Source organism: Apium graveolens, chromosome 6, assembly GCF_009905375.1.
Source record: "Apium graveolens cultivar Ventura chromosome 6, ASM990537v1, whole genome shotgun sequence".
Taxonomy (NCBI): Eukaryota; Viridiplantae; Streptophyta; class Magnoliopsida; order Apiales; family Apiaceae; genus Apium; species Apium graveolens.
The window spans coordinates 115,555,109-115,567,339 of record NC_133652.1 but is presented as its reverse complement, the minus strand read 5'-3'; positions in this window follow the sequence as shown (position 1 = coordinate 115,567,339).

Sequence of the window (12,231 nt, the reverse complement as noted above, 5' to 3'; positions counted from 1 at the left end):
AAGGCAAGTACTTTTGAACCTTTCTCGAGATATATTGCAAATATTTCTAAATTCTCTAGTGACATTGCTAGTATTCAAAATAGTTCTATTTTTTATATTAAGTACTTTGGATGATTCAGCCTGTACCCCGATCACATCATTTGATCTTTGAGCTGTAAGACTTATTCTTTGTAAGCCATCCATTGTTGATCTACTAGACACTAAACCACACAAATACAATACTACCCAACAAAGATATATCCACCATACACCAAACCACACAAATACAATACTACCCAACAAAGATATATCCACCATACACCAAACACTGTAATATACTTGCTTGAACATACAAAAATGTTTATACTCAATCATCCCTTATAACATCAAATGACTATAATTTATGAAATCATTGCTCATTTAATCCCTGATTCTCTTACAGGCAGAAAACCATTCCTCATACATACCTTGATATACCCATGAATTATATTATACTTTTATTCAAGTGTTTTATCATCATTGATTATGATCTTGTTTTATTGAATTATATTGTTTATCATACTGAACTGTTTTAGAATTGGATAGTTTTCTTATGTGGACCAGATTCGTGGTCAGACCAGATTCGTGGTCGAGGTAGGCCAATGTGTACCTTGGATCCAGTAATTAAAGCAGAGCTGCGTGCCTTGCTCGGGGTTACTGCGTGACTGATCAGCAGCATAACCTTGGTTTTAAAACTTAAAATGAATATCCAATTCTAACGATTGTTTAACAATAAACTTGATTCTTCTGAATCATCCCATTTGAACATTGTTTAACCTCAGTTATCATTATTATGACTTGCTGAGCTATTTAGCTCACTCTTGCGAATCTTTTATATATTCTACAGTTAAAAAGGATATGGTTGATAGCGAGGTTCCTTAGTCCAGAGTACGAGCTAGGATTTCAGATTAAGTTGGATCGAGCTAGCAGGAGCTTCTATGGTAGTGAGATAGTAAGATTGTAAGAATAATTTCATTATCAGTTGTAAGTTAAATTAGTTGGGATTTGGTACGTTGTAATAAAAGTTAAGGTTATGGCTTGTTTTCATACTTTAACCTGTTGCGATCCATGGTTATATAAAGCCGGGTCATTGCAAATAATATTTCTTATACAGGTTTATATATTGTGTATGTGTTGTGGACCCCAAACTTCTGACTCGGGTTTGGGAGGGCACCACAAGTAAAACCTTTCTTTTCGAACATAGGGTTTTCCAAATGAATTCCTGATAGATTGGATTGAGACGTAAGAGACTAGTGGGACTAGTCCAGTCATATTAGAGACTAACGGGACTAGTCCAATTTAAGGCTGAAATTATGCCATAGGTACATTAACGACCAGATGGAGGTCGGTATGGGCTGATCACCCATATTATTATTATTAATTAAAAGTTGAAGTAGTCCAATCAAGGGTTCCCTATCACTTTATAAAGGATATTGAATACATTGCTTCAGCAAATTGCTTCTTTGAAAATGAAATGGCTTATAATGTTTTGAAAAGAGTTTATTGTGTTATTGTTTAGCATACAGCTTTGAGAACCCTGATTCTTATTCTGATATTGTTATCAATCATATAATTGATTCGCAGAGTTGAAAAGATTCTCGCTTTCCATTTGAAAAATCTTTGAGATCTTGTTAATGATTTGTGATGAATGTCGGCTTTAACCCTATCTTGAGCTTTGAATCCTGAAATACCAAATCTTTCTTCATAACCCTTTCATAGCCAAAAGACAGAAATCTGCCACCTAGAAATTTAAAGTAGAATGCCTTAAAAGTAGTAATGGTATATTATTGATATTGCATCGTAGAACTGTCATATAGTTACTTGCTGAGTTTTATACTCATATGTTTTGCTTTGATCTAACCATGGAAGTTAAGCAAGAGGATGGCCAGACTTAGGTGCACTGCTCTTAAGAGCATACCTGGTGGCCCCTACTGTGTTGTAGGCTTCCAGATGTCAGAGTAGGTAGTACAGGTTATGTGTAAGCAAGCGCTTAGTTAGAAAGTTTGTAAAGATACAATGGGTTATCTATCGGTTCCAAGTCGGAATCGATTGTGTAAATTTGGTGTTATCTTGGGTTGTAATTTATATAATATGGTTGGTAGTTGTAATCTTGTCTCAAACTTAATTCTGTTTGATCCTATTATTAGTTAATGGTGATTTATGTTTATTTATTGTTAGTTTAATGGTGTTTGGGTCCTCATTTCCTAACCCCAAGATTGAGGGCGTCACAGATGGGAGTTGAAACTATTGTTGAATTTGTGGGGATTGATTTTAAATTTAGGTGCACAGATTCTTCAATAGCTTGAGAAAGAATGGGTAACTGAGCTAACAAATCATCAATAAGACGATGCTCAGTTGCACTAGATTTTTGGCTCCTCCATGATTGTAAGAGATGGAGAATCAGGAACTGATGTTTTTATCATGTGCATATCCAGAGAGATAGTTGGAGAGTTTTGTGTATGAAGTGTTTCGATAATGAGAGATTTTGGCTATGACTCCATATTTGTTGGAGACACATCAATCTGAATTTGAGATGGTGCAGTAACTGAGTCTTTGACTTCAGCTGGCACTGTGTGTGCACCCTATGACTCCCCCATTGGTTTAGATTTCTTCTTTCTGATATAAGTTTGGTTTTTGTTTGTGTCTCTTCCCCTTTTGGCCGGTGCTCTTGCTTGCGAGCTTGTTTCAATAGTCATATCCTTTTGGGAGGATGCACCTAACAATGAGCTAATTTCCTTATTAAGCACTACATCCTGTTGGGAGATTGTAGTGTGGCGGGTTTGGTTCACACATACCTCACACTCCTTATCCTTGGGGCTTCTTTGATGTTCACCCCTTCCCTCACCCATATGACTACCCTGAGCACTCTCTTCAAGTGAAGTAGTAGTTGTTACAACTGCTATCTTTTGAGAGACAACAGAGGTTGGCTTCTTAGACTTGGATATAGATTTAGGTTTTGTGGCTTGGGTAGGCATCTATTTGATCACTGTCACAGATGTCACTGCCACAGTTGAAGTCAAAGAAGTAATGGATTGAGAAGAGATTGGAGCAGAAGTAGTTACCTCATTTACCTGTTGTGCCTCAAAGATTTGAAGATAGTTGAGGGGCACTCCATTGTTGAGGTTGTTCCTGCTCAGATATTCAAGTAATCTATTTTCTTGGACCCAATATTCAAGCTTCTTGTTTGGGTTCTCAATTTTAAGGTTCTCAGAAACAAAGTTAGCCAGCATTATAAAGAATCTGGCATAATATATGTTCTTTGAACTTTTCTTAATATCTCCTAATTTATACCCTAATTCCATCGTGATAGAGTTACTAAAGTTAAAGTACTTGTCATCCAAAATCATGTAAAGCATGTTAACATGGAATAAGTGACTACATCAAAATTGCTAATTTTGCCAGAAAATACTTTGATAAAAGAATCACAGAGAAAGCTCCATTATTTTCTAAGGCCAATTCTCCTAACCTCATCTAACTTGGAGGGAATGAGAGAATAACCCATAGACCTAAGCATGGTACTCACATTTGTGTCTATGTGTGGAACAGTAATGTTATTTTCCGGAAAGTAAAAGCATGCTTATATTTAATCACAATTAATACAATAATCATTACCTTATAAAGAGAAAGTAATGGTTTTGTCTTTGGAGTTGTACACCGCTGTGCTCCAGATTTGTTCCACAAATTCACAATAGATTACTGGAGACGAGAGCATAGCATAACTTAGTTTACAGTTGCAAATGAAGTCCGTCATCTTGTGATAGTCCTCAGAAGCAGCAATCTTCTTGTCTACCAGTACTACGAAGTTGTTATTTTCATAGACAAACCCAGACTGAGATATAATCTTGACTACGGGTGTCATTGTTGTGATTGGGGAGCAGTGACAGAGAAATAGGGTTTTTGGAGATGAAGATAGTAAACGTTGCTAAGAGATTCAGAGAGAGATAAAAGTGAAATATCGAAATAAATTGGGCTTTTATACTAACTCTGAAAAGGGTGAATAAATAAAAAGAAATAAAGTAAAGTATCCAATGAGATTTGCCGAAAATAACCGTTTAAAAATAAAGCAAACTATTGAAATTCCAAAATTGATCCATCGACGAATACATACACGTGTAAGTAAAGTCGACGACTAGGGTTTGGAATTAACGGTTACGATTTAATCAACTCAACGGAAACAATATGTAATAAGGTACCCATAAATATTTTGACTTTCAACAGATAATTCTTATCCATTGAATGCTATCAGTATATACCTTCAGAAAGTCCTAAATTTAGTGTCAGGATCTGACGGCTGGAAAATCCTAATGTTTAATGTCAGGATCTGACCACTTGCAAATCCTGATTCCAATGTCAGGATCTGATAATTTGCAAATCCTGATTTGTATCTTTAATAAAGTCAAACTTATTTATGGCTGCACTACAAGTTGCTCAGACATCAAAACAATTTAGGAATAATTAAGCATACCTAACTCACTTACAAACCTAGTGAAAGTTGACTCATCAAGTGGCTTGATAAAGAAATATGCAAGTTGCTGCTCGCTTGGAACAAAATAAAGTTCCACGGTACCACTCATGACATGCTCTCGAATAAAGTGGTACTTGATGTCTATGTGCTTTGTCCTTGAATGTTGCACAGGATTTTCAGTGATAGCAATGACACTTGTGTTATCACAGAAAATTGGGATTTTGTCCACATGCAGACCATAATCCAACAGTTGATTCTTCATCCATAAAATTTGTGCAGCAATATATTCAGCTTCAGCTGTAGAAGTGAAAACTGAGTTCTGTTTCTTACTGAACCAGGACACAAGCTTGTTTTCTAGAAATTGATAGGTTCCTGTTGTACATTTTCTATCTATTTTATAACCTGCATAATATGCATCTGAATAACCAATTAAATCAAATCCAGAATCTCTAGGATACCAAATGCCAAGTTTTTGTGTTCCTTGAGATATCTGAAAATTCTTTTAATAGCTACTAAATGAGATTCTCTAGGATCATCCTAAAATCTAACACAAAGATAAGTAACAAAAATTATATCTAGCCTACTGACTGTTAAATACAAAAGTGATCAAACCATGCCTCTATAACTTGAAATGTCCACATACTTTTCAGTAGTGATCAGTTCAAGCTTAGTAGCAGTGGCCATGGGAGTTTTTGTAGATGTGCAATCCATTAAGTCAAACTTCTTTAAAAGATCATGAATATATTTGGTTTGACTAATGAATATTCCATCACTAACTTGCTTAACTTATAAACCAAGAAAGTAAGTTAGTTCTCCCATTATGCTCATTTCATACTTACTTTGCATCATTTTGGCAAACCTTTTACAAAGTTTCTCATATGTAGATCCAAATATTATGTCATCTACATAAATCTGAACAAGTATACTAGATCCATTAACATTTCTAAAGAAAAGGGTTTTGTCAACAGTACCTCTTGTGAAATGGTTTTCCAAAAGGAATTTTGACAGAGTATCATACCAGGCTCTAGGTGCTTGCTTCAATCCATAAAGTGCATTCAAAAGATAGTAGACATAATTTGGAAAGTTGGGGTCTTCAAAACCAGGAGCCTGACTGACATACAAATCTCCATTCAGAAATGCACTTTTAACATACATTTGATAGACCTTGAAATTGTCATGGGATGCATAGGCTAGAAAGATTCTGATGGCTTTAAGTCTTGCAACAGGAGCAAAGGTTTAATCAAAATCTATTCCTTCTTATTGACAATAGCCCTTAGCAACCAATCTAGCTTTGTTCCTGACAACTATGCCATTTTCATCCATCTTGTTTCTGAATACCCATTTGGTGTCAATAAGATTTTTTCCTTTAGGTTTGGGTACCAGTTTCCAAACTTTATTCCTTTAAAATTGGTTTAGCTCTTCCTGCATGGCTAATACCCAATCAGGATCCAACAAAGCTTCTTGTACCTTTTTAGGCTCTTCCTGAGACAGAAAGTTGCTATATAGACATTCTTCTTGAGTTGCTTTCCTTCTTTGCACTCTTGAAGATGCATCACCAATGATCAATTCAAATGGGTGATCTCTAGTCCATTTTATTTGTTGTGGTAGATTAGCTCTAGATGATGAGGCCTCAAAGTTGTCTTGATGTGTGATTGAGCTTGATTAGAAGAAACTCCCCCTGAGTTTTTGGATCATTGACTTGAAGTTGGGGTGCTTTATGTATGTGATCTATATTGGCTTTCAACTCTGTTAGGTCTAAAAGGTACATACAGAGGGGGGGTGAATGTATGTTCTTCATTTTTCGTCAATTAATGCGGCGGAAAATAAACTCAAAAAGGAAATAAACAAACACAAGGAGATTCACAGAATAATTCTTGTTATTAAGAAATTAAACTGTAAAGGGTTGCTTACAACTCCGAATATAAATGATTCGAAGCAACAAATATAGAGAGAACCAAAAAATATAACTATCAATCTAGGATTTTATCTATCACTCTAAGAAGTTAAAACTCTTATCCAATGATATTAAATACAATCAAAGAAGCTTTAAATAATGGTGTGAATCAAATTGGACATGATCTCTCCTTGTCAAATCAAGATTTCAAAGAGTGCTGAGATTTATTTGCAAGAGCTTTGCACATTGTGTAATATCTGGGATATGACGTGTAATTATTTTTGTTATTAAATAAATATTATGTGATTACTATGTGAATTTTGGTGAATTATCTGTTAATTGGTATTTGTGTTTGGATGTTTAAATGTGGTAAAATTTGAGTATTTTAATTTTTATATGTCCAAAATAAAGAATAGATAATTTTGTTATTTTTCTATTAATTTATATGTCACTATATGATTTTATAAATGATTTATGGATTTAATAAATTATTTTTTCAAGTAATTATAAATTATTTTGTATAAACGAGAATCTCCCGACTTCAACTGTTTTTGCGTTTTTACAACCCAGACGTCTCAGAAAAACTCCTTCCTAACCTAATTTGATTATTCCGAGCAATATTCGTGTTTTGACTTTTTCGATCCGGAGTACGGTTTTACCCGTGCAGTTCTCGGTGCAAATTTTACGATACAATATTCGTTTCGATAAATCGATAAAACCCGTATTTTCGAGAAACATGATATTTTGATGAAACTATTATATTATCTTATAATTCGTGTAATCAAAGTGCTGAGACCAAGACTGTATTTACAAAAAGCATGGTTTTGATAATTATCTTAAAACCGATACCGGATTGGATCAGTTTTGTTAATATTTAACGATTAAGTATTCTATTTTTATATCCGATATGATTCAACGAGGTACCAATATTCCGTAAATATAAATAGCCTTCACCTTGCCTTATTTTATACAGATAAACATAATTATACCGTAAAAATTCATAATTATCCAGAGAAATGAACCGTATTCTTCGTGTTCTTCATAATCAAACGAAGATTTGAAGACGTTATTGGAATCCGATGGAGGCGTATGAGTAGTCAAATCGAAGCTCTCGACGAAATGATCGTATCCGTATCAAAATCTTCGAATAAGGTTAATTATTACTCAATTTCATTATTTTCATATTTTCCTGCGAAATTCATTTTTGAATTATGGTGATTCTTAGTCAATTCTGATGTTATGATAATGTTTTTAAGGTTAATTAGAATGAATTCATGTATAGAGATGTATCGTTTGGTTATAAAATGATTAAGTCGCGTCTTTGAGTTTTTACCATTTTTGTTTTTGAATTTCTGGATTATACGTCTATTTGATATTAGTTTTGATTATGGAAATAGATTCCTGGTGTTAACAGCTTCGATTCCATATACAAATCGTTATTTATGGTTAAGAATTGAATGAAATTAGTGTTCGCCGGAAAAGCTCGGTACTTGCCGACTTTAATGGCGATTGTAGCTGGAATCGGGGTTATGTTAACTGTTTACTAACATCGATGCTTTGGTCGAATTCCTGGGATCACGAGGAGTATTTTGGCATCGAAATCAGGTTCGATTGATGCCGGTTTTGTAGTGAGAGGGGTCGCCGGAAAGTGACCGGAACGGTCACCGGATTCTGGATTTCCCGGATTCCGGCGAGCCTTTTCTTGGTCCAACCCAACTTCGACCCGTTTGGTTTTGAAAATAACCCAGGTTTGATCCCCTCAAACCCTAACTCCAATTCAAAATATGTTTCTGCTGATTTATTTTATAGAATAAATCAAAATTCCTTTTAAATTCCAAAAAATTTATTTATAATTCAAAATTAATTCAGTTAATTATTTTTGAATAATTAACTAAATTATTTTAATTCCAAAAAATATTTTCTTTATTATTTTCAAAAATTCAAAATTTGATTTAATTATTTATAATTTATTTTAGTTAATTATTTATTGATTTAATTAATTGATTATTATATTTAATCAATTAATTTTATCTATAAATAGTTAAATAAAATATATTTATTTATAATTAAGCCAAATAATGATTTAAAAATCATTTTGAGCTTTTTAAAAATTATATAAAGGTATTTAAAATTCAATTAATACTATTATTAATTGAATAATTCTTATTTTATTAATAAAAAATAGACCGTTCATCCGTTTAATACGAAACAAACGCATATAGACTCAGAAAAATATTATGTTTCTATTATAAATAATTTCGAGACATAAAATATTTCGTTTCAAAAGGTTGCTTGATTTTGTAAACATTTCTCAGTCGCTCAAATATCAAAGAGTTGTGTTTCGACTCAATTTCAGTTCTAAGCATACCTAGTCAAATGTTGTGACAAATCGAGTCATATGTTATATGAGTTACGTGATACGTGAAATAAGTGTCTATATTTTATATGAATTATGTGCTGATAAAAGAGTCAGAAAACTAGTTTAATCGTATCTTCTAATCCGTAATTCGGATTCAAACGAAACGAAAAGTGATTAGAAGCTTATATTGTCTATTTTAATATTTTTTAATAAAATGATTGAAACAGAAATATGAGTACATGTTAGTGGATGTGCATGATGTGATTATATGTGTGATATGTCTATGTGTTCATCATTTGACTGTTGTAGTCATAACTTTCAATCCGTAAATCGGATTTGGGTGAAATGAAGGGTAGATAAAAGCTTATGACGTCTATGTGACGATTAGAATAATATGAGATTGAATATTGATAGATACTTATGATGCCTAGCAGAATAAGCGAGGCGTAGAAAAACAAAGAAGGTGATCAGAAAATAGAACTGATGCGTAGAAAAGAAAGTAAGTGATCAGTGAATAGAAGCGAGGCATAGAAAAAGTAGACAAATGGTGGTTGAATAGAATCGTTAGAGGAGTACAAGTGAAGTTTGAATCATTTGTGATAAGGAAAGTACTCCTAAACCTTTCTCGTGATATATTGCAAATATTTTCTAAACTTTATCGTGACATTTTTCTAGTATTAAAATAGTTCTGTTTTATATTGTATGTGCTTCAAATTATCCAACTTTGAACCTTGATCACATCATTTGATCCTTGAGCCATAAACCTTATTCCTTGGAAACCATTAATTGTTGAATACCCAGATACTAACCACACAAATACGATACTACTCCATAAATACATATACATCATACACCAAATACTGAAGCAGAATTGCTTGAACATACAAAGACTTTTATATTCTACAAAACCTTGTCACATCGAAAGAACTAAACTCTGTATAACATTAAACCATTGTTCCTCTATTACCTGATTCTTTTACAGGCTTGAAGTCATTCTTCATACATACCTTGATATACCCTGGTGATACTCATGAATTGTTTTATACCCGGAGATAAATGTTTTATCAATGTTAATCATGATTCTATTTTATTAAATTACAATGTTTATCATATTGAATTGTTTTAGAATTGGATAGTTTTCTTTATATGGACCAGATTCGTGGTCAGACCAAATTCGTGGTCGAATAGGCCAATGTATGCCTTGGATCCAGTTTTTAGAGCAGAGTTGTGTGCCTTGCTCGGGGTTAGTGCGTGACTGATCAACAACCTAACCTTGGTTTTAAAATTTAAAATGAATATCCAATTCTAATGATTGTTTGACAAGAAACTTGATTCCCCTGAATCATCTCAATTGATCATTGTTTAACCTCAGTTATTGTAATTATGACTTGCTGAGCTAGTTAGCTCACTCTTGCGAATCTGTTTATGTATTCTATAGTTATAAAGGGAAATGGTTGATAGCGAGGTTTCCCAGTCCAGTATGCGAGCTAGGATTCCAGGTTGAATTGGATCGAGCTAGCAGGAGCTTTATATTGTAGTTGAATAATGCAAGATTATAAGAATAATTTCATTATCATTTGTAAGTTAAAATAATTGGGATTTAGTACGATGTAATAAAAGTTAAGGTTGTGGCTTGTTTTCATAGTTTAACCTGTTGTGATCCGTGGTTGTGTAAGAAGGGTCATTGCTTATAATATTTTATATACAAGTTCATATATTTTATGTGTGTTGTGAACCCCAAACTTCTGACCCGGGTTTGGAGGGCGTCATACTTTGTAAAAATAGAGAGATGTTGAATTCAATTTATTGCTGTTGATTATATAGATTGATAGGTTGTATGAGATAGAAGGAGATACGTGGCTATCTTTTGTCCATTCAATTCAAATTGTACAACTTGAATAATTTACATGCGACCCCTGAAACTTCATTTTAATTTTACTTGCGATCAGGGAGATACTAGGAGATATTGCCTTGAAGAATTAAGCCACAATGTTTACTTGCGACCTTGTATTCCTTGTATATTCATTTACCCGCGACCAACCACACCACAAGAGTCTTGCAATTTTTTGCTCAAGTCAAAACTTATTTGCGACATGGATGTTAGGCTGTGCATTAGTTAGTTGCGACTCTGTTGTAGTCCTTGTACAACACTTAGATTATATTTCCTTTGAATAAAAAAAGTAGTACTCATTTCACAAGTGAATAAAGATGGTAGGAGGTTCTTACATGCGTGACATCTCAATTCAAATAGAGTAGCAGGCGAGTGCGGTACACGCGCTTTCTTGTGTAATAAACTTAAACCCAAGACCTGCCAAATCCTGAATCTACACTTTGGTTTCTTTTATTTTACTGGTTCACCAAAGTAGTAGTTTCCTAAGCGGGTCCCACTTGGAATGCATTGCGAGTGAAAAAGACAAGCTGCCATTTGATTTTCTTTTATTCCTTTGCAACTGCCAATTCTCTTTTGATTTCTTTTATTTAGAAACAGCTATGGACTTTGGAGAGATGCATGTATGCAAGTGGTTTCTGAAGTCTATTCGCGGGACTTGCAGTACCCGAATAAACACTTGCCACTTTCTTTCCTTCACAAAGCTTTGCGTTCCCTTTATTTAATTAACAAACGAATGTAATCATGCAAGGTCTGGCTGGAAATTTTCCAGGATAAAGAAAAATTAAATATTAGATAATAAATAAATAAATAAAATGAATTAGATTTCATTTATTTATTTAATTAAAAATCAAGTATTAATTTATTTATTTAAAATCAATTGTTGATGTATAATTAAATAAATAAATGAGTTAATTTTCATTTATCTATTTAATACACAATCAGTCATTGATTAAAAATAAATCATGTAAATCCTCAGGCTATAGTCCTTTATATCTGAAAGCCTTCTAATCTCCAGGATTTCGTACTTTAAAATAATACCAGTCTTCTCGAGCACAAAAACCATTTAACAGCATTTCTAAAAATAATACTCCATTTTCTTTCACGGATCACTGACATCTAGAAAAATCAAATATTAATTTATTTATTTAAAATCAATTGTTGATGTATAATTAAATAAATAAATGAGTTGGTTTTCATTTATCTATTTAATACACAATCAGTCATTGATTAAAAATAAATCATGTAAATCCTCGGGCTATAGTCCTCTATATCTGAAAGCCTTCTAATCTCTAAGATTTTGTACTTTAAAATAATACCAGTCTTCTCGAGCACAAAAACCACTTAACAACAATTCTAAAAATAATACTCCATTTCCTTTCACGGATCACTGACGTCTAGTGCAAGAGTCAGGTTCACAGACAGCTAGTTCCGCTCTCAGGCCTTCGTATTATACCCATACAAACCACTGTTAAGTCTTCTACCACATATAACCAACTTCACTAGGAATCCTTGAGGTCTTCACACTAATCCTGATAACTGCTTCGAATAACTCCAACCTTATTCCTCTGATGCTTGAACATATTAATGAACGTTATACGGATCAC